Source organism: Gopherus flavomarginatus, chromosome 13 (genome assembly GCF_025201925.1).
Source record: "Gopherus flavomarginatus isolate rGopFla2 chromosome 13, rGopFla2.mat.asm, whole genome shotgun sequence".
NCBI classification, from domain to species: domain Eukaryota; kingdom Metazoa; phylum Chordata; order Testudines; family Testudinidae; genus Gopherus; species Gopherus flavomarginatus.
The window spans coordinates 8,457,033-8,480,744 of record NC_066629.1 but is presented as its reverse complement, the minus strand read 5'-3'; the positions used below and the strand labels follow the sequence as shown (position 1 = coordinate 8,480,744).

The following is a 23,712-nucleotide window of genomic DNA, read 5'->3' as shown; positions in this document are numbered from 1 at the left end:
CCTTGGGAGAGCTGCGAAGGAAAGACAGCGCCCCGCCCCCGCAGGAACGGCCACTCCACAGTCTCCTCGCAGAGCTGGGGAGGGAAGGCAGTGCCCCTCCCCCCTTAGAATGGCCTCTCCCCAGTCCCCTGGTAGATCTGGGAAGGGAACCCAGCGCCCCACCGCCTCTTCAACTGACATTCCCCAGTCCTTTTGCAGAGCTGGGGTGGGGAGGCAGTGCCCCACCTCCACAGGAACGGCCACTGCCCAGACCCCTCACAGAGCTGGGAAGGGAACCCATCGCCCTGCCCTCGCAGAATCATGTGCTGCCCAGACCCCTCGCAGAGCTGGGAAGGGATACCAGCGCCCCGCCCCCACTGGAACGGCCGCTCCCTAGTCCCCTCACAGAGCTGGGAAGGGAACCCAATGCCTCACCCCCGGAGGAATGACCGTTGCCCAGTCCCCTCTCAGAGCTGGGGAGGGATGGCAGCGCCCTGCCCCCGCTTGAACGTCTGCTCCTGTCAAAGTTAGACTCAGGACTCACAGGGTATGGCTACACTTGAAATTTCAAAGCGCCGCCGCGGCAGCGCTATGAAGTGTGAATGCGGTTGGAGCGCCAGCACTTGGATAGAGCTCTTCCAGCGCTGCACGTAAACCACATCCTCTACGGGTGTAACTTGCAGCGCTGGTAGCTGCGCTCCGAGCGCTGCTGCACTAATTACACTGAGGCTTTACAGCGCTGTATCTTGCAGTGCTCAGGGGGGTGTTTTTTCATACCCCTGAGCGCGAAAGTTGCAGCGCTGTAAAGTGCCAGTGTAGCCAAGGCCACAGTTTGTCAGACCACTCTGTTTTATTAGCACAGCTCTCTGCTAATAACATCCAGATAATGTGAGCACCATGCAAGACACAAGCTATCTTATTTCTACAGATAAAAGAGCGGTAATTAGACAAAGGGACAAAGAAAGCAAAACAGTAAAATTCACCTGGGGCACAGCATGCATATCTACTTCCTTACTAACTCTTATCGATCTAAGGCTAATACTTCACCAATTGCCCTTAAATGGTGCAGTTGTTCTATTTTAATGTCTGTATTCCTGACACCTGGATTGCAGCATTCTAACAATTTTGCTTAAAGGTACAGACACTACTTCCTTAATCCTTTCTATTTTCACAATATAATTCATTCTACTTTCACAATCCCTCCTTTTGGTCAAGAGCATGCCATGACCAACAATTACTGGGTTCCACAAATTAACAGTTCCTTATCTCTTTGTTCATCAGCGATATTCAAAATCTTCATATTAGGCCTCCCTGAAACAACCAGATTCCTATGCCGGAGAAACTGAACAGGTTAATTAGGCATTTCCATAAAGAACTTGGCTCTACTTGGGGAAGATATGCGATTTGTTCTAAGTGGCTAGCGCGATCTATTACTTCATTGCTATCGTCAGGTATAAACAGATAACATTGTTTTCCAATGAGAGCACAGGTCCCTCCTTTGGCTGCCAGCAAAATGTCTAATGCCTGACGGTTTTGGAGGGCCACCGGTCGGATTGCCCCTGTTTCTTTGGCCAGGGCTCTTAAACTTTCTCCGGTTTTATTTGCCATTATTTTAACTACTGCTTGTAACCTCAGGAGCCTTTTTGCGTGGTCTATTACTCCCCCAAGTGGGATAAAGGAACTGCCAATAGCCTCTTCCCAGGTGTCATTACTGTTCCATATTGTGTTAAATGGACAAGGTCCTCCAGTGAGGTCTGGGGAGTTGAGTGGGATAGCCAGGACAGGAATATCAGTTTGAGAATGGGCTGGGATGTGGCTGCAGACCCAGCATTTAGAAATAATAAGGGTCTGAGCTATCCAAACTTGCTGCTGGATAAAAGAATTGTCATTGTTGTGGACTCCCCAGACCTTAAGACACCAGCAGTTAAGGAACAGGCACCACCAAGGTGCATGTTGGAGCCTGGGCCCTTATGGTTCTGACAACCTCAACTGAGGAAAGCGCACTCACAGTGTTATGTCCACCAGGCAGCAGGCGCTAGGCTCACTACTGCTTCTTCTTGGGTCTTACTTTAGGTTGTCGTCTGCTTCTGGCAACCCTTATGAGAACGTAGATTGCAAGGTATTGCAGGCTGTTCCTCTACGTCTTCTTCTGGAGTCACAATTGACTCTGCGTGGTCCTGAGGTGATGATTGGTTCACTGAGGGTGGTGCATTTTTACACGGCGAAGCATGTATCCAGAGAGTTTAACAGCCGTCGGAGTAGTAAGCAGTGCCTGGTGATTCTTTGATGTTATTTAAGTCTCTTTACTACTTCTTCCTTGACTCTGGCTATAACAACGGCCTTCACACCTTATCTTTTCCTGATGCATACATTCCTCATTCACACAAATAAATTGAGAATACAAACAGTAGTATTTTATATCGAGCAAAAAAGCATTGCAAATTAAACCTTGCTAAGTTTTGCAATTAATAACCAAGACAATTTACATCAAGACCCAGGCCTTCAATCTTTCTCTAATTTACTTAACATAGACACAACAGAGAATCCTGTCTCTTACTACCTAAATTGTAAAACAAAGAGTTAGAGAGGGCCCAATTTGTAATGCATATGGGAAAACAGAATCTTATAGTCCCAGGGGGTCATTTCTTTCTGCTATTTAAAAAAGGTGACTAGCAGGATGAAATCAAATTATACTTTAATTCTTATGGGACATTATAAAATCCTGCTCCTACAAATCCCCCTATTGACACTAAGATTATTAATCGCCAGTGTCACTTCCTATTTAGTCCACGTAATAGAAAATACTGAAAGGTGATTTGGGCCTGTGGCTTTAGCTTTGCATACATTTGTTTTATCCACCAGCACATCTGAAACATTTCAATTAAACACATACAATTTAAAACCAAAAACGATTAGGGGTAGTAACATTAGTATGCCAGTAGTTGTGGGAGACCATCCAGAAAATATGTTATACCAATGGTAGGCTGTTATGTTTTTCTGCAGTGGCAATTCTTAACATGTCCCCATTTGCGTGTATAATATGAATGGTCCAGTTTTCCACATTTTTTTTTCTAGGAACTATGTTACCTTTTAACAGATGATTGGTAACTGTTTGCCATTCAATGCCAAGATTGATAAAGAACTCAACTAAATCAGTGCTTATAGTAAGCTGAGACTCTTTTGTTTTTGTTGTTGTTGTTGTGGCAAATAGTAAATGTGATTATTGGTAAACACAGTACTTACAGTACATTTACATTTGTCTTCTGGTGCATTGCTAACACTTTTTAAACACTTTTCCCCAAGAATTAACACATACACATAGCCCATGATACAGTACTTTGGATTATCTGAAAGACAAAAATAACATTTTTCTACCCCTTTTGGGGTGGCATTGATTATTACTTAAAAGATTTCTTTCTTTTACAAATACCTTTGCTGATTGCAGGCAAAACAGAGGAATTACCCCCATTTTTTTGCGTTTTTTGTTCTATAGGCAGGCCAGGTTTTAATGGGTTCTACTTTTTAAGGGTTATGCGGAAATTATTCCACTGTTTAGTTACTAAATTTATGAGGCGGTGTACCTCCAGTTTTTCCTCTTATATAGCAGACCAAGTTTGTAATGTTTTTTCCTGCTGTGTTAAGCTTTAAGTTTATTCACAGGTAATAGCTGAGAAGCATCATTACCATATTATTTTAAAGGATTTTTCAAAAAATCATACACACTACAAGTTGTTACAGGGGTATTTACTAACATTAAAGTTATTTTAATGTTTAATATTAACAGTAACATTAGCATCAAATCTATTAAAGGTATCTCGTTATACCATGCCTTTTATGTAGGCAATTTGTTTGCTGACCAGATATATTCTTTATTTGCAGCTGCTTTTGTGCTGGCAGTTCTCATCTTTCTTTATCAGTTAGGTAATTTGCATCAACACAGGCTTAGCTTTTGGATTCAAAGCCATCAGCAGAGCTCAGTGACTCTGTCTTAACACACAGGGATCTGAAAAATAAAACACAGTGTAGAACTGATAAATGAAATTGTTTTCAATTGTTCACTTTATTAATGTAACTTCTGTTCATCATTCACTACACTTGCCTATACTGTAACTTCTGTTCCATATTGTAATTCAAACCCCATTTTAAAACACTCACTCCATTTTGTAAAAGCTTCCTCCAACCTTCATTTTTGCAAACCCTGCTGTAATCTTATTAGTTTAGTTTAGATGTGTGAAAGAGGTATGTATGAATGACGGAATCAACCTCCAGTCCCAGCCTGTCCTGATGAGATAAAGTTCAAATACCAACAGCTGAAGACCTAGACAACAGCCCTAAACAAAGTAAGAAGCATCCACCCTAAAAAGAAAAGGACAGCAGAACAACAGAAAGAAGATCAAAGCCAGGTCCAATGCTGAAAGTCACGCCTGCAATTGATGGGTGATCAATCTAAATCCAGAGGCAGCGCGACACAGCAAGACCTATAGACTTTGAATCCAAACTAAAAGCCTATAAAAAAGAAGGGTGAGATGAGAGACTCTGGGTAACATTCTGCTGCCAACATGGAAGAACATCGGTGTCTGCCCAACAGAGATCCAGCTCAGCCTTGTGCCCAGCTTTCCTGGCCAGTTAGCTGCCACAAGCTACGAACCCAAGCTGCAAAATCAAGCCATGAACTTAAGCTATCTTCAGGACTGGTAACTATGCAGCAGCTGCAGAACACCTGATGGATGTGTGTGCGTGTGTGTGTGTGTGTGTATAGGTAATAGGTATAATGTGTGTGTATAAGAATTAAGATATTAGTTATTAGTCATAAATTGTTATCATAATAAATGTGGCATCTTTCTCTTGTCCCCTTTAATAAGATCCTGCTGGTTTTTACTGGTCTAATATAATTGGTACAACAACAGCCTATTGCGGTTCTTTTTGGAGCCCTAATAGGATTTTAATTCAGCAGCACGTTTCATTTGCATTTTTTTTTACCCCTTTCTACAATATACACTGCACATGTCCTAGGGAAAATGCACATTCCTTCTATACTATAACTTTTTAAAAACATTAGCCATATTAATTTTTACATAAAGTGTAACTGTTTCTTTTGTTCTTACAGAGTTTTCATGTACCCTTATCTAAGTGACAGTCTGATTACACAGAGCCATTTTAAGGCTCAGTGTTTTTAACATTGCTTCTTTTTGTTTTGTGCACCTCACCTCTGCTGTTGCTTCAGAGGGTCACTGTTAATTTCTTATTCTTTCATGACAGCTCTTATCTGCTATTGTTACCAAAAAAAAACCCCAAACAAACAAAAAGACTCCAGAATCTCTACCAATTCTCCTGATTTTGACTGCCCTATTGCAGCCATGACTTGGTCTTTACTTAAAAATATTTTAATTTTGTGAAGAATCAAGTTACCCCTAAAGGGTTAAATGCTAAATCCCAAAGCCAAACAACACTAATTACTTGTGTCTTGCAAAAAGATTTGTCAGTTTTGCAATTTTGAATTAAAGAGTCAAATGAATTTGTAGTGGCATTAAAAACAAAAACAAAATCAATTTATCTGACACCTACAAAACAGGAGTTTTACAAACCAGATGTGCTGGTTTAGATTCTTAGAACTTTACATATTTTCACAGACAAATAGATACATACACATTTTCTTTTCCTTAACATTCCTTTACACTGCTTGCAATGCAGGAAGGTTGCCCACTCTTTGGCCTGGGTACCTGCACAGAGAGCCAATTTGGGGTCACTCTCAGGCCCCCAGGGTGTGGACAGGGCTTCAGGGGCTTGCGCAGCCCCACTGAAAGCAGCTGTTTCGGACCCTGGCTCCCCATAGGAATCATTGGCTTCAACCCACAGACACGGGCTCCCCAGCAGCAGGGAGAGAGGGAGTCACGGTGAGCCAAACATCTCGTGGTCTCACCACCTCAGCCCTTGGGGTCTCTACTCTCAACCTCACAGAGCAGGGAGGGGGTGGGAGGCCTCCCAGTGAATGGTACTGCAGAGCAAGGGAGAGAACCCAGGAGTCCTGGCTTCCAGCCCCCCACTCCCACTCTAACCACTATACCTCACTGCCCTCCCAGAGCTGGGTTACACCCAAGGAGTCCTGGCCTCCCACAACCTTCTGCCTCCTGTCCCCTCAGCCCAGGGAGAGCCCACCATGCCTCCCAGCACCCCCTTGTCTCCCCACTGGCTGCATGTTGCCGCTCCTCCAGAAATGGCACATTCACCAGCTGCAAGACCAGGGGCCGTCGGGTGACAATGCCTGAGCCCCGGGGCAGGAAGTCACGACCCACAATGCTCTCCAGAACTGAGCTCTTCCCGCTGCTCTGTGAGGAGGGGAGAGACGGGGTTAAGGCTGGAAGGGACAGGAGGGTGAGGGGCAGCCAGACGTAGTGGGCAGAGAGAGAAGAGGAGCCTGGGGCTTCAGAGATTAGAGAGTGTTGGCAGGGTCTCACCTGGACCCCAGTGGGGCAGCTGGATCCCCTCAGGAAGGGAGGGATTGGAGTCTCACCTGGGCCCCAATCACCATGACCTGGGGCAGCTGGATCCCCCCAGGAACAGAAGGGTTGGATGGGGGGGGTCTCACCTGGGCCCCAATCACGATCTGGGGCAGCCGGATCCCCCCAGGAAGGGAAAGGTGGGATGAGGGGGGCAGGGTTATCACCTGGACCCCAATGAGGCAGCTGGATCCCCCCAGGGCGGGAAGAGTGGAGTCTCACCTGGGCCCCAATCACCACGATCTGGGGCAGCGGGATCACCTTGGCCCCTACCGTGTTGAAAATCTCCTGCAGTTTGTTGACAACGGGGATCAGAGTCTCCATGGCAGGGCCGGATGCGGGGCTCCTCCCTACAAGGGGACATGGGGTACCCCCTCAAATCAACCGGGAGCCAGTACAGCCCCACAGCCAAAAACAGAACCCAGGCATCCAGCCTCCCCCCGCCCCCTCAGACACGGAGCAGACCCAGGCATCTGGGCTCCCCACCCAGACTCGGAGCCGACCCAGGCATCCAAGCTTCCCCCGACCCTCAAAGACACGGAGCAGACCCAGGCGTCCGGGCTTCCCCCACCCCCAGACACGAAGCGGACCCAGGCGTCTGGGAAGGGGTCGCTCTGCTACCTGCTCTCAGGCCCCAGCTCCAGACCCATTCACTCCCCAACCTGGAAGCACTGCCCCGCCCCCCTCTGCTCCCTATTGGTCCGAGACCCCAGGAGTCCCATCGCTATTTGCGGAGGGGCCATCAATCACTGCTCAACGCCTTTCCTCTAATCCCATAGCAGGAGAGTGGCTCGGCGTGAGGGCTGAGACTGGAGGGTTATTGGCTCGTTCTCACACCAATCAGCGGGGCCATGGTCTCTGCGGCAGCCATGTTTGAAAGGGGCAATGTGAGGGCAACATTGGCCAAACAGGGCTGTCTACGCAAAAGAATAAATGGACTAAAATCCGACATCAGGAGTTATAACATTCAAAAACCAGTAGGAGAACACTTTAACCTCTCTGGTCACTCAAAAACAGACCTAAAAGTGGCCATTCTTCAACAGAAAAACTTCAAAACCAGACTCCAAGGTGAAAGTGCAGAACTGGAATTAATTCGCCAACTGAACACCATCAGATTAGGCCTGAATAAAGACTGGGAGTAAATACTACTTTATTCTTTGCCCCCATAATATACAGATTAGCAAAGAGAACTTGGTTCAAAACCCAAATTCAAAACCTCAAACTTCAGTCCCTGAAATCTGAAGCTATGTACATATACAAGAGCTATACACAGCAAATCCAAGCAAGGGAGCTCTATTGGCAACCAGACAATGCGGCTCACTAGGCTGCTCTTTATGAGTCTGATTTTAAAAAATAAGCAGTAATACAGCATTAAAAGTAATACAGTTACAACACGACACTTCACGGTTCAGGGGAAAAAACCTCAGGCAATTGCTAGGAATTCAGTGTGAAAGAGAGAGGAGGAGGAGTTAAGGGAAAGAAAACTATTTTTAATCCCTGTTCAGGAAAAAAAAGCGGAGAATACAGGGCCACTGAACTCTCACTTTAGTTAACACAAGTAGTTTGTGTCTACACATATCTGAGGAGGACTCGGACTCTGAGGGGAAGTAGCCAGGAAAACCAGTCATTGTGTAGGGGCACTAAGGTATATCCAGGGTGACACTGATGAGCTCAGAGGGGGTTATTGTTTTGCCTGATGTATTAAAGACATGGAAGGGACAAGCAGTCAGCTCGCTACCTTGTGGGCCTAAACTGGCAATTCTCTATGGCATGGTCTACACTGGGCGGGGGGAGAAGGGGAACTGATCTAAGTTATGCAACTTCAGCTACACACATACAACCAGACCGCCCTTCACTCCTTAGAGACTAGGATGTTCTTTCAGCTTTCCTGCGGAACGGGCCCTTCACATTCAGAGGAGCAAGCTGGGCACACACCCTATGGATCTGTTTTCTGGGAAGGTGTGTACAGTACACAGCCATTTAGAATTTGGCTCTTGATGTCTGTATTCTAAACCCAATTATTAATTCCTAGCCAGACAGACCTCTCACCCTACACTATGCCACACCATCCATCCAACCCCAGCCCTTCCTACCAACCCCACACTGCGCCATGATGTCCAGCTTCCCCCCCGCACCTGCCCCACTCACCCACTATGGCTCCCCCGTCCTTTCCACTTCAGTCTTGGCTGGTTAAACTGTACTGGGAGATCTCTGCTACGGGCCAGTCTGTCCTCAATCCACTAGGGGTGATGGCAGAGGCCCCAGCCACCAGACCCCTTTCATCTCCGAAGGCTAGAGCAGGAAAGAGGGAGTGGGCAGGGGGTCTACAGGACAGAGGAGCTGAGGGTAGATGTTCGGGGGGGGTCTAGGTCAGTGGTTTTCACCCTATAGTACGTGGCTCCCTGGAGGTCTTCAGAGCATGTCTGAGATGTCCAAGGTGGTCTGCATCTCCATTTGAAATGCTTGGAAGGGTCCACAAATGAAAAAGGTTGCAAACCACTGGGTTACAGGACAGGATGTTAGATCAGGGTGGGTGTTTGGGAGGGGTTTACAAATGGAGGAAGTGGAGGGGTCATGGTATTGCGGAGAGTCTGAAGGGAGTGCCAGGGGGTCGGGGGGGGACAGGGGGCTAGAGAGGTATTGGGGGGCTAAAAGTTGGGCTGGGAACTAAAAGAATGGTGGGGGGGCTAGAAGAGGGAGGGGATGGGAGGTATTTGGGGGGCTAGAAGAGTGGGGGAGGATGGGAGGTATTTTGAGGAGGGAGGCTAGAAGAGGAAGGGGTGGGAGGTTTTTGGGGGGTAGGACTAGAAGAAGGGTGAATTTAGGGGGAGAGGAGCTAGAAGACAAGGAGGATGGGAGGTATTTGGGAGAGGGGGTCTAGAAGAGGAGGGGTGGGAGTGATTGGGGGCAAGGGACAAGAAGGGAGGATGGGAGATATTTGGGGGGCAGGGGTCTAGACAAGAGAGGTAGAAAGTATTTGGTGGGAGGTATTTGAGGACAGGGGGAAAGAGAGGGGGCAGCAGGTATTTGGGGCAGGAGATACAAGGTGTTGGGAGGTATTTGGGGGGCAGGGGTAGAAGGAGGCTGGCAGATATTGGGGAGGGGCTAGAAGGGGGGGATAGGAGGCATTCGGGGGCCAAGGGCTAGGCAAGGGGGCAGGAAGTATTTCAGGGGCAGGGAGTATTTGGGGAGGGGCGTGTGGAGAGCATTTGGGGGCAGGGGTAGAAGGTATTTTGGGAGGAGGCCGGAAGGGTATTGAGGATGGAGGGTAGAAGGGAATAGGAAGCATTGGGGGACTGGAGGGGTATTTGGGAAGGTCAGGGAGGGTCCCCCGCCGCCTTTACCCGCTCCCGTCCCGGACTGCGCCACCTGCTGCTCAAAAGCAGCCTCACGAACGCCTCAGGGTCACGTGACGCCCCTGGCGAAGCTCCTTCCCTCCCGATACAGCGAATAGGAAGAGGAAACAGAGCCCTGACCAATCGGAGCAAAAAAAAATCACCCCCGCTCCCCTCTGTTTGAGTGCGAGGGTGGGGGCTGCCTGGAGTGATCATACCCCCGCTCCAGGGTGTAGGAGGGACCAGACCCCCCCTAGAGTGGAGCGGGGGTGAAGACCCTCAGGAGCTGGTGGCACTTTGCACAGTCAATGCTGCGATGAGTTGATGAGCCTCAGCCTTGAGGGCCAGGTGCTCCTGATGTCACCCACCTCCCAGCCCCCCAGCTTGTCTAGGGGTCGCTTCCCTTTACCCCCCCCCGGGAGCTGCGGAGCCAGTGGCAGTGGTTGTGTAGGGGGCCATGCTAACAAACTAACCCCTCGCACCAGACTCACTCGATCCTTCTTGAGGACTTTGTTCTGGTGAGGGGGACCCTGATTTCCAGTCTTCCCTGGGGGAAGCTCCCCGAATGGGCTATCTGCTGCGGAGCTGCAAGACCCTCCAACTCCCCACAAGCAGGGGTTGGGAGTGGGGTAAGTGCCCCTGAGGCAGTCACATCTCCCTCACCCCCACCGGCTACATGCTGGGAATCCAGGCTGGGAGGCAGACTGCTCTGCCGGCCGGGGGTTTCCCTGCAGCCTGGTGGCATTCACAAGGAGAACCGAGATGGCCTGACACCCCAACCCCTCTACGAGCTCCCGCCCGTGTCTACCCCCCATGCCTGCTGCCTCTTGAGCAGCCATCCCTACGGTCTCCCCAATCCCTCTCCCCAGCTGTCTCCCCTCCCCCCCAGCCCGCTCCTTTGATATCCCCCCTCTCTACACTTTCTCCCTGCAGCTTGCCCCATTGCCTCCCTGAGTCCCAGTTTCACTCCCTGACATCTCTCCAACCCCACCGTGCCCCATCACAGCCCTTATCCCGCTCTAATACCCCGGCCTCTACTCCCTGGGGTGGGCTTAAGAGGCCCCCACTCCCGAGCCACTCCGCTCACCAGAATTTGAAGCTGCTAGCTTTGGGGAAGGGGGGCTTGGGCTAGGCCAGCTGCTTGGGCAGATCCTGGTGAAAGAGAGAAGAGCGGGCAAGGCTGAGAGGCCCTTCCCTTGTCTTGGGGGAAGGCAGGGGGTCCTACAATTTGGCCCAGCATCACCTTCGCACACACAGAGGAGACATCAGCTCCCAGCAGGCCGTGCTCCATGTCCAGTCCCGCAGGGATGAGACCAAAATCCACCAGTGACCCCCCACACCACTAACCCCATCAGCAGTCAAGCCGGGGAATCACTCCCTTCTCTCCTGCGAGGGCTGCAGAACTCCCTGCCCCCTGCAACACCAGCTTCCTCGCCATGTACCCCGGACTGGGGTCGGATAAAGGTGGATTTATTCTTACTATTCCTCAGATCTAGCCCTCAGTCCCAGTCTGCCCATACGTGATCCAGGGTCTGGAGCAGTTGGCTGCTTACCCAGGGGTACCAAGGAGCTGCCAGGACAAGAGACTAGGTTCTCCAAGGCTCTGCTTCCATTCACATTGGTACCTGTCTCACACATGGGGAAACTGAGACACCAGGGAGGGCGATATGGGCTGCACCAGATCAGATTGGCAGTCTGTGGGAGAGCCAGGAATAGAAGCCTGGAGTCCTGGCTCCATGGGCTGCTTGGGACTCCTCCATTTGGGGAGGCTGGGCTCTCCCGGACTGCAGCCTTCCCCCAAGGCTCACTCCCGCTCAGCATCCCCTGGGCCCTTCTACCCACCGCCCATGCCTGGCTCTCAGTCTCCTTTGGTCTAACCACTAGACCCAGCAGGGCTGGAACAATTTTTATAGTGGGAGGTGCTGAGAGGCAGTGAACAAAACTGTAAACCCTGTCAAGGATGGAAACCACTTCAAGCCAGCTGGTGCACCACGACTGGCCCTCACTCCCTTCCCAGAGCTAGCGGTGGGACCCGGATACCCTGGCTCCCAACCCCCACTCTAAGCACTAGACACCACTTCCCTCCCAGAGCTGGGGATAAGAACCAGGAGTCCTGGCTCCCAGCCCGACAGTGGGCTCAACTGAGCATCGCTTACCATCAGGTTGGAGGGGACGAGTCATGGACGGTGCGTACCATGGGCTGGGGCAGGCTGTGTCTCCCCAAACAGGCCAGTGTAGCCCTGCCCATGCTCTGCCCAGAAGGCCCCCTCCTGCTCGCCCTTCCCTCTTGGCCCCAGGCCAGGCCGGCTGGCTGCTCCTCCCCAGTGCAGCGTGCTGGAGTTGGGACTAGGGTGTCCATGGCCAGCCTGTGGCTGGTACTTGAGGTGGCTGGGGGGCACCTGGGGATACCCAACATGTGCTTGAGAAGAAAGGGCTGGGGGGGCTGTGCGCTGCCTGCCCTGCACTCAGGAGCTGGAGGGGCCGTGCACTGTCCACCCACCCAACATTTGGGGACTTGGGCTCACGGGTGGAGGGGGGAGCATGTGTCCCCCACCGAGCATGCTAGGGGAAGCCACAGGGGGGCATTCTGGTCTCCGGTGGGGGAAGGGGGCCAGGAGAGGCAGGGCCGGTTGGGGGGAATTGGATGCTCCATAAAACAACCAATGGATCAGATCAATGGGCCAATCTAATCTGTATCCCCCCCCACAACATCCGATTAATTGGGCCATCTAGCCTGGTATCCCCCTCCCCACAACAGTATCAATGGGCCCATCTAGCCTAGTATACCCAACCCCACATGAGATCAACGGGCCCATTTAACCTTGTTATCCCTACCCCATATCAGATCAATGGGCCGATCTAGCCTCTATTCCCCCACCCCAACATCAGATCAACGGGGACCATCTCAACTGGTATCTCCCCCACATCAGATCAATGGTCTCATGTAACCTGGTATCTCCCACACATCAGATCAATGGGCCCATCTAGCCTCATATCCCCCGCCTCACATTAGATCAATGGGTCCATCTAGCCTGGTTTCCCCCACCCCACATCAAATCAATCGGCCCATCTAGCCCCGTAACTCCCGCACATCAGATCAATGGGCCCATCTAGCCTCGTATCCCCCATCGCACATCAAATCAATGGGCCCATCCAGCCTCGTAACTCCCGCACATCAGATCATTGGGCCCATCTAGCCTGGTATCCCCCATCCCACATTGGATCAATGGGCTCATCTAGCCTGGTATCCCCCATCCCACATTGGATCAATGGGCCCATCTAGCCTGCTATCCCCCTCCCTAACATGAGATCAATGTGGTCTGTGGCATGCAACCTTAAACAGCTCAAGCTGGTTAACGTGATCAAATTTTTGCTTGTTTTTTTACATGTATCTTGTTTTTAGTAACCCACATGGAATACACAGATTAACTTAGTTCATCTCCAGCGTAATAGGGACCAAGTTTCTATAACACAAGCTCTGTGTCTGGTCTGGTTTTTCCAGTTCTTTAGCACACATATGCCTGCTTTTGATACTTTCGCAGTTGTTGCGCAGACATTCCTTTTCACTGAATTTGTGCAAGCGCATTACTAACTATTGTGTAAGAAATGTAGTGCTTGACTGCTAAGAAGCACTGCAAGTCTTCTGTAAGAAAGCATCTTGCTCTCCCCAGCTGAGCTCTCTTTCAGTAAGAGAAGGGGCTGTGTCTGAGGCTGGGAGCCCAGTGTGGAGGCTGCTCCAGCATGGCCAGCAGCAGGGCAGTGCAGTGGGACCGGGGATAGCATGGGGAGTGGGTGGCTCCTGTATAGAGAGGAAGTGTGGGCTGCAGGCATGGTCAAGATGGACACTGTCCTGATGGGAGAAACAGGGGCCTATCTGCTTGGTTTGCCCTCTGCCCTGGATCCCTGAGCTCCTCCACAGACCTGAGAGGGGGCTGCCCGAGGCTGTAGTAGGCCAGGGTGGACAAGTATCCCAGACAGCGAAGAGAGGAGCAGCCTCTCCTGCAGGGTCAGTGAAAATGAAGCAGGGAGCGGCTGGGCCCAGGGAACTGAAAGAAGAGCTTAGGGCCTATCTCTGGTGCAGATCTTGCAGCCCAAGCTACACCCTGAGTGTGAGGAGACAGTCGCAGCTTGGGGTGGATGGATCTGGTGGTTCAGATCTGGGGGCTGGGGTTGGAGGAATGGCTGGAATTAGGGATCAGAAGTCTGTTTGGGTTTGGAGTGCAGGGTTGGAGCTGCGTCTTTGGGATGTATTGCATGTAGGATAAAGAACTGGGTATTTGGGGACAGTCTTACTTTTGTTGGGGGGTCTGTTCAGCTGTGGCACTTGTGGAGCACTGGGAGTTGGAAGTGGAGTAGTTGAGGGAATGATTTGATGTTGACATTTTACACTGTGGGTAGGAGCTGGGCTTTGGGCTGCACTCCTGGCATTTCACCAGAGGGTCTTGTGTTTTTGTCTGAAAACCTGATCCTCCTTTCACCTTTCCCTTTCCGATCTTCCTCGCTCAGCTTGTACACCTGACAAAAAAATCTGAGTCCCAGGAATTCCGCTTAGGTGTCTGCAGGGCAAGGTGGGCCCTGAAATCCAGCAGCTGGGAGGCCACTTGCAGTGGTTTGTAGCCCCCTCCCCTGCCTTCTTCTAGGAGGCAGCAGAGAGCACCTGACACTGCTGCAACAGGAGATCGAAGCCACCCAGGCCGAGGAGGATCGGCAAGGCGAGGAGTTAGTGATCGATGCCTGGAGCCCTTGCCTCTCAGGTTTGCCTGGGGTAACAGTGCCTGAGTGACATGGTAAACCCATGGCTCGTTCTGCCAGCTGCAGTGTGGAAACCAGCCCCCTGGAGCCCATGCAGAGTGCAGGGTTAGGAATGTGCAGGTAACACGATGGCCTTAAGGTGCAAAAGGCTGCTGTGAGGGGGAATGTCAATCTGCCTACTGGCCCAGAAAGACCATGCCTAAAGGCTGATAAGATGGATCCATGGCCCAGTTCCTTTCTAGCACCTTGGGGAGAAAGGAGAGAAGATGTGGGCTGGAGAGATGAGGATTTTGGCTCAGGCCCAGTTGATGAGAAAAGCCCCTCCTGTAAGCAATGTCCAGCTTCCCCTGCCCTGATTCCTCCTCCGTCCTGGCCTAAATGAACTTCCTATCACCAACAGAAAGAGATCATGTCCTCTGGTAAAGAGGTCCTCACTTCTTGGAGGCACATTTATGCTTCTCTGCCATTTCCAAGCCACCCTCTCCCTGTCATGGCAGAAACAGACGGAAGTCAAGAGCCAGAAGATCGTCTGGGAGCGGGAAGAGCTGCCTGGGTTCGTGGCAGGATTGGGGCCAGAGAAGTTCCTGCTGGAAGAGCTAGCCGGAACCAGAGCCACTGTCAAGAGAAGGGACGAGGGTGACTCTAAGCTCTCCGGGGAGATTTCCCTGTCCAACGAAAGGGGTGGAGAGAAGGGGCAGTTTCCACTGACCCAAACCCTGAAGGTCAGACTCTGTTATTGCCATGATAATATGCAGCATTTCTATGGGAGCTTCTCAGCCCTAGCCCCCAAAACATTTCACAAGGTGGGCTCAGTGGCATTATCCCTATGTTACAAAGGGGGAAAGCAAAGTTACTGTCACTCACTCAGCGTGACAGTCCTTGTTGTCCAGTCAGGCAGCCAGATTGGACTCCATGGGGAAGGAATGTCCTCTTTTCCTCATGATACTTTGGTGCCACGTGGTAAAGGACCATTGTTTCCAATCTAATCCTGGCATCCTTGGGGCTGAGAGCAATGCTACTGAAGCAGGGAGTGGTGTTCTATGAACAATTTGATATAAGCCATAGCTCTCCATAGCTTTCTTCTCTGGGATGGAAACCAACAGCTGAGTGCCTGCTATTTCGATCAGAGTTCTTGCCAAATCCTTCACCGTGCTGAAAGTACACTGCCCTGGAGTCGAATCATGTAGCAAACCACCCAAAATCTCAGCAGTGCTAGGCATGAATAGCTTCTGCAAACATGGCCAGTTTATTCCTTTAAACTGGTGGCACAGGTGTCAGTTAGGAACCAGGCATAAGCCTAGGTCACAGTCTCTGTTAGCTACCTGAGATGGGGTTTCTAAGCAAAAAGAGTTCTTTATTTTCCTGCAACTCTCTCAGCTTCAACACTGATTGTATTTTACACATCTTTGCAGTTCCTGCTAGGGGTGACCATGACGTCACCAAAACCGCCCTTTTCTTCCCTCCACGTTGTCATAGTTAGGGACAGCATTTCCTAAACCATGGGATTAGGTAGGAGATGACTTCAGGAGTAACGTCCTGTAGAGCTGAGACATACCAAGGTACGATCCAGACTAATGAGCAGCTGTATTACCCCTGCCCTGAAATCTTGGGTGCCTTATGATGCCTTCTGAAGTCACTTCCACCTGGACCACTCCCAAAGAGCCTTCCAGCAGACAAGCCACACCCTGAGTCTCTGTGTGTAACTTCAGCCCGCCAGCCACACTGGGGTTACACTTCGTCTCTCTCCAGCCATGCTTCTACTACATGGTGACCCCCCAATATACCCCAGCCCCAGATTTCCCAGAAATGCAGCTCCTGGACAGTACAGAATCTCTCAAGGCCAATAAACCTTTAGGAGAATAATACGTAAGATTATTTCAAAGAGTTATTCAGAAACATCAGTTTAAACACACTGGCTTAGAAAGAGATAAACTAGATATCACAATGACAAAGAGATTTTATATGCGTACAGGTAATGAGGCATAACAGTCATTACAAGCTATAAGTAAAAGAAAGATAAAATGCTTACTAACACATACTTAATAAATTATCTTCATTTCAAAGCAAATTTTTCTAAACACATGCTTCAGTAGTCTTCCTGACCCAACTCCTTAGGGCGGGACCTCTCCATCAAAGTTAAACAGATGTATTATTTTGTCTTCTCAGGTGTGGAGAATGCAATAGGCAGGAAGAGATGTGTTTTGTGGGTGTCTGCCCCTTCTGTCACTGGGGGAACCTGGTGACTAACAATTGCTTTGCAGTGGGAAGAAAAGCTTAATTGTGATACCCCAAATTCGTTTGGACTACAGAACAGTGACTGAGGTCATGTCAGATCTTGAGGAAATCTGCTAAATTAACCTGCCCGCTATATAGGGGCAATTTTCTTTAATTTTAAAAATAGTTATAATTTTCCATCAAGACAGCTAATACAAGTTAGCTAACTCCATGGAACAGCCTAGTGGAATCAAGACCTAGATAGATTTAACGTCCTCCCCCCCATCACTCCTCAGCTGCAGGGTGAGGGGTCACTGCACACCCAACTTACATGCATCTTGACCTCCTATACCCAGACGCCCGCACCAGACCTCACCCTGCATGCCCAGACTCCATCCCACTGAACCTCAACCCCTTCATCTGGAGTCCTCCTGCCCCCAGATCCCACCCCCTGCACCCAGAACACTCCCACTGAGCTCCCTGCTCTCAACCCCCCTGCACCACTGAGTCCCCACATCCACACTCCCATCCCACTGACCCCCAACTAACTGCACCCATACTCCCACCAAGCCCCACTCCCCCAGCACCCAGACCCCCCTGCTGAGATCCCCTCACACCCAGTCCCCTCCACTGAGCCCCAACCACTTTTAGCTGGAAGCACTTGCAGAGTCCCATTACCCTTGCACCTGGAATCACCCCCAACAAGTCTTTGTGCATCCAGATCCCTCCCCCACATCTACACCCCCCACTGAGCTGCTGCCATCCAGGTTGTCCCACACAGAATCCTCTCACCCCACACCTGGATCCCCCCACACTGAGCCCTCCACACTTGGTTCCTCCTGGTTGAGCCTGCCTGCCCCAAACCTGGTGGGCCCCAGGGTGTTTCTGGGGCAGGCCTTGTGCTGTGTCAGGGTTGGGTGCAGCCTCACCACTGATTCCGTGTCCCAGGGGTGGAGGGTGGAGAGGCTGCAGGGTGATCTCCCACCCCTGTAAAGCCAGTGGTTTGTGCTCTCCACTGCCAGGCTGGAGCCTCCCTTGTGTGGATTCTCTGATGGCTAAGAAGCTGTGAGGGCCTACTGAACTTTTCCCCACACTCGACACACCTCTTATTTCTCTCTCCAGTGGGGATTCTCGGCTGGGTCCTGGTTTCCTTGCTGCCTCTGTGAGTTCTCCTACAATTAACAGATTTTCCACCTTTCTGTGTTGGCTGCTTTCCCTGCTGATTCTCTGGCCTCGCTTGACTCTTACAGGCTTTTTTCCCTGCTCACATTTCCTGGACACACCCCCTTTCTGTGAGATTTAAAAATTGGGTGAAGAGTTAAGAGTTTAAAAAAATCAGTGTGGTGCTTGTACATGGTATAATTTAGAAGCCAAGATTCCTTCTTATTAGCACGAGTTTTGCTAAAGACTTGTTGGCATCTCATGGAAAATAATGCATGTTATGCAGCTCACCCTTGTCGTATTTTTATTCCTTTTTACCTGCATGAAAGAAGGATTTTAATTAAGAGCTCCTGCTTCTATTCATATTGCTTACTTCTTGCTGGAGGTTTTAAGACCAGATCCTCAGCTCATCAATCAATTAGAGTAGCTCTAGTGTGAAGGTCCAGATCTGTTACGATCCTGTTGTGTACAAATGTCATTAGTAATAGCAAAACAGGAGAGAAGGGAATGCTGGACATACCACGGGCAGATCCCTATTTGAAGTTGGATGGTGTTCAATGTTGTCCATGAGGTGGCTATTGAGGAATGCAGTGCCAGTACACTTGAGCTAATAGCATAATAATAATAGGAAGTATACTAATCTCCTAGAACTGGAAGGAGCCTTGAAGGGTCATTGAGTCCAGCCCCCTGCCTTCACTAGCAGGGCCAATTTTTGCCCCAGATCCCTAAGTGGCCCCCTCAAGGACTGAACTTAAAATCCTGAATTTAGCAGGCTAATACTCAAACCACTGAGCTATCCTTTCCCCCCTACACTTCCTAGTTTACCACATGTCTGAGAAGAGATGATAATGAGTAAGACACAAGAGGTATTTATTGTAATACCAATCACTAGTTCTTCTTCGAGTGCCTGTTCACGTCCATTCCACATTAGGTGTATGCACGCTGCATGCACGACCGTCAGACACTTTTTCCCTTGCACCTCCGGCGGGGGGCCCCCTGAGTGGTGCCACTGAACCATGCAGATATTCTCCCCGCTGGCCTGACCCCTTCCAGTTCCTTCTTCCATGGCAGCATTGGAACAGTCTCTTGCTCTCTTACGAGACGCAATCCCTTAGCCTTAGTGTTACAGATCTGTTATCAGTTCGTTAGCAATCCCTCGTTGTGGACGCTTAGTAGATTAGGCAATTAAGTGTACTGGCACTGCATTCCTCAGCTCATCAATCAATTAGAGTAGCTCTAGTTTGAAGGTCCAGATCTGTTACGATCCTGTTGTGTACAAATGTCATTAGTAATAGCAAAACAGGAGAGAAGGGAATGCTGGACATACCACGGGCAGATCCCTCTTTGAAGTTGGATGGTGTTCAGAGTTGTCCATGAGGACAACTTGGAGGTTTCCAGCACCCACCCCGGGCCATGGGGCATGTTGCAGGCCCACGGGTTTAAGGCTTGTGTCATGCGACACAAGCCTCTGCTGGTTAGTGACCCCCACGACTCCTGTCTACATTGCCTGGGGGAAGCACACCAAACGGAGCAGTGTAAGATTGGCAAGGTGTTCAAGCCTAGAACAAAGAAAGAGAGAGACTTTTGTTTGAAGCAGTTGTTGATGGAGGCTGTGCTGCAGCTATGAGGCCCGGAGCACCCAACATCAGCTCCAGCTTCCTCTGTGCAGAGTGCCCCAGATTCATCAAGAGACCTGGTGCCTGCCAAGCACCGGAAGCTGTCGGGCTCAGAGCGCCAAAGTAGGCCCCGGCATGGCTCATCCTCCCCGGTACAACCCAAGACACAGCCAAAGAAAGGGCGCGGACTTTCCCCGCAAAGGAGACCAGCACCATCCTAGGCCCCGAGCACCAGGAAGAGCGGGATGGATGCTGTACTGGTGCTGTCACTGGTGGTGCTGGCGCAACTTGTCCCAATGAGTCCAGCTCTAGGTGAAATCTGTGTGGACGACAGGCTGGAGAGAGTAATAGATTAACCCTCCATGCCTGACACCTTTGAGGTGGGGAAGGACCTCATCACTCCTGGCGTTGGTCCCGGTCAAGCTCTGAGTCCGTGGACTCCCATTTACCCCTGACTCAGAAGGAAGTCTCGGTACCATAGGTGAGTCAACATGCAGAATTAGTGGAAGGGGCATGCTGCTTTCTGGAGCCCGGAAACCAGCACCAAGAGAAGAGGGGCTGGCTGTTGCCGGGGGCTCACTGATGACATCGGTCCTGGTTCCAGTCTCAGGAGCACCGGTACCAATCCCGGTTCCAGTCCAGGTACCAAGAGCATTGGTACCAGTCCCACTTCTGATCAGCCAGAAGCCAATCATGGCCCTCGCATTCTGCATTGCTGAAGTCCAGCAACAACTCGGACTGATACAGTTACCCACTCTGGACAGTAGGGAACCCCAGGCTGGTTGGCAACCCTAATGGGGGCTGCCAGGACACTGGCCCTTTTTGGACCCCTTGGGCCTACCGCCGATGGCAAGGGGCTCCCTCCAGGGCCAGTTACTCAGTGCAGTGGTCCCGGTCCCTGCACTGACGCTCTCCCATGTGAGAAACTACAGTGTGCACACCACCTGCATCTTCATCGGGCAAGAGACCGGAGAGACTGGCACTGAGTCCAGTGCCGCCCCAAGGTCGTCTGCCCTGGCCCTAGCCGGAAGCCCCTCCCTTAGGGAAGGGGGACCAGGGAGACCAGCAGGAAGAAGCTGAGCAGATACTGACCTCGTTGGCATCCCCAGGTGAAGCGGTGGTGGGCACAGCTGTATCAGGGCCTCCGCCAACAGACCACATATCCCACCAAGAGCTGCTGCATAAGGCTTCCTATAACTTGGGAAGAGGACACCATGGTGGACATTCTGAGCCCAGAAGGTCCATCCAGAATAGCGCTCCTGCTCATTAAGACCATTCAGTTGAACTATAAGACTATATGGCAGACCTCGGCCTCCAGTGTACCAACAGCCAAAGGTGTGGAGTGCAAGTACTTCTCCCCATCAAAGGGTTATGTGTTCTTGTTCTGCCACCCAAGCCCATGTTCCCTGCTAGTCTCAGCGGTGAATGAGAGAGAGCACCACGGGCAGCAAGCCCTGGCCCCTAAGGCCAAGGAAGCGAAACACCTGGGCCTGTTCGGCAGGAAGATGTATTCGTCAGGCAGCCTCCAGTTGAGAATTGCTAACCAACAGACCATCCTCAAGAGGCATAACTTCAACTCCTGGGCAGCAGCAGGGAAGTTTAAGGACAACCTCCCCCAGGGTTCCCAACAGAAGTTCATGGCCCTGGTAGACGAGGGTAAGGCAGCAGCAAAGACCTCTTTCAAGGCATTCTTGGATTCGGCAGATGCGGTGGCCAGGATAATTGCATCGAGCTTAGTCATGCAGCGCTTGGCGTGTCTTCAGGAGTCAGATCTGCCACCTGAGCTCCAAAATTCACTCCAGGACCTCCCCTTCGAAGGGTCCAGACTCTTTTTGGACCAAACGGATACAAAACTACATAGCCTCAAGTACTCGAGGGCTGGGTATGCACATCCGGCGACTCAGAGGAAGCACTTTAACTCTAGGTTTTTGTGAGACTGAAGTAAATATGAGTCTAAGATGAAAAATGTCAATTACATTTGAGAGAGATGCCAGGCAGGATCACAGCCCTTTCCATCTAAAAGATTGCTGAGTGGTGTTTTATGAGGATGGTGACTGCATTGTATCCTTGCACTTTTAAGCATGGAGCTGAGCTCCGACAGAATTAGCTCTTTATGTTCAATTTGATTGCACTATAAGTCCCCTTGCTGCAGAAATCTGAGCAGAAATCAGAGCAAGGCCACAAAAATCTGAGCAATTAATTTTCTCTATTTATGTGGACCTCTTGGGGCCAACTCCAGGTGCATAGATTCTTGCCAGTGAACTTCAGGCAGAAAAACAGCACGGGGCAGGAGTTTTTCCCAAAAGCCTACAGAGAGGCCACTGAACAGGGCTTCTTTGATGGGAACTATGCGGGGACATTCCCTGACATAGCCTGTGGGTATTTATGCATGTACTCCCTATACATTCATAGCAACTGGACCTCTCCTCCAGTGCGGATTATTCTTACCTTGGGCAACAAGAACCTGAATGTGTCTCAGGGATGGGGGTGTCCATGAATAGGGTCTTTGCTGTCACACATGGAAACACATTAATGCTGCTTTGTGAGTCTGTTTTGTAGCCATATATATGGTGACCAAAATTTGGGCCTTTTATTTCCAAATCTTCTTGGTTGCCCTGAAAGAGAGACCCACATTCCAATATTGTCATTTCACAATCTTGGAATCACGTCCAAGTAACTTTATTTTTCCCCACTCAAAACATGATCCTCCTGTCTGTCCTATTCAGGCTCAGCAGCGCATCCCCTTTCCTTGGAGAAACAAAGCAGGAAACTCTCGCCAACATCACAGCGGTGAATTACGAATTTGATGAGGAATTCTTCAGTCACACCAGTGATCTGGCAAAAGCCTTTATCCGGAAACTCCTAGTGAAAGACACGCGGTAAGGGAATGTACAGAAATGGCTGGCTGCCTTTCATGCCGCCCGGTCAAAAATGAGCATGCTGAGCAGTTCAGAGGTTTCATTGCAGAGTAGGTCGCTGTGCCAGGGTGAGTCATTAAGTACAGGTGTATTGCTGTGTCCTTTGTAAATGTCTGTATACAGAGGCCCTAAAAATATGCCCTGTGGCAAAATTCACCAAATGTAGCAGAATTTGGCATGCATTTTCTTTCACCAGTAGGGTTAGATTGGTTTGTTTTTTTTTGTGAAGTGCAAATGACTGGATTTGATAGGATTTTAGAAGCTGTTCTTGTGTCTGGTAATTCTGAAACTTTCGTTATTGCCTCTAATGACATCTCACAAGCCATGTGCACTTGGTGGGTGAGTATGTCTGTGTGTGAGAGAGTTGATTTTTATATTCAGTGTTTCAAAAACAGCTGCTGAGCATGGACAAATTCAGACTAGAAAATTTTACCAGTGAGTAATTAATCATTGGAACAATAAAGGGGGCCTGGTGGATTCTCCATCACTGACAATTTTTCAATCCAGGGTGAATGTTTTTCTAAGAGATCTGCTCTAGGAATTATTTTGGGGAAGTTCTATCGGCCTGTGCTACACAGGAGGTCAGACTAGATGATCACAATGGTTCCTTCTGGCCTGGGAATCTATTAATCACATGCTAAAGCCTGCGGATTGGCTTGCAGAGATTGTCAGGAAAGCAACTCCTATGTGTTCAATTGGAGGATTGTGTTCATCAGTCTCAAACCTCCAGAGGGACACCCTATCTGTTCACATCTATAAGCCACCATTTTCCCTTCGCTGTCTTCATGAAGTCCATCATCTGAGGCAGGATGGCTCTTATCCCAGGTCTGTAGTAGATGTTGGTAATTGCTCCCACACCCCAAGCATATTGCTGCAAACTCCTTGCTCTTCAGTTGTCTTAGTGTCAAATAGGCTCCCTTAAGCCTTGTGCATCAGCTAGATGCACCTGGCACTTCTCTAGCAGCTATATGGGGCTTTCCCCCTACCTCATGGTGATTAGGGAACAAGAGAGATTCTTTAGCTACTGCAGTAAGGATTATAGGAGAGGGATCTCTGCTCCTGAAGTTTTGAATGAGCTGGATACAGCAGGACTACCTTGCCACACTTTCTGCACTATGTTGGGGTGGGTGGAGAGAGTAAAGGGCATCCTTGTGGGTTATGTGCTGCTGAGCCCTCTGAAGAGTCTATTTGTACTAGTGGGAGTGGTCATCGGATGTCTGCTGGAAACAAAGTGGGGGGC

General features: G+C 50.1%; 2 protein-coding genes across 2 annotated transcripts in view; one reads left to right on the top strand and one right to left on the bottom strand.

The window, feature by feature from the left end:
• LOC127033620 (dynamin-1-like protein) overlaps positions 1–7,139 on the bottom strand; it is a 171,974-nt gene extending 164,835 nt beyond the window's left edge. The window contains exon 1 of the mRNA XM_050921608.1: positions 7,098–7,139. The gene's annotated coding sequence lies outside the window, so the exon portion shown is untranslated. The remainder of the gene's footprint in view (positions 1–7,097) is intronic.
• Positions 1–23,712, top strand: part of LOC127033558 (zinc finger protein 383-like) — a 176,852-nt gene that overhangs the window by 54,775 nt on the left and 98,365 nt on the right. The window lies entirely within an intron of this gene.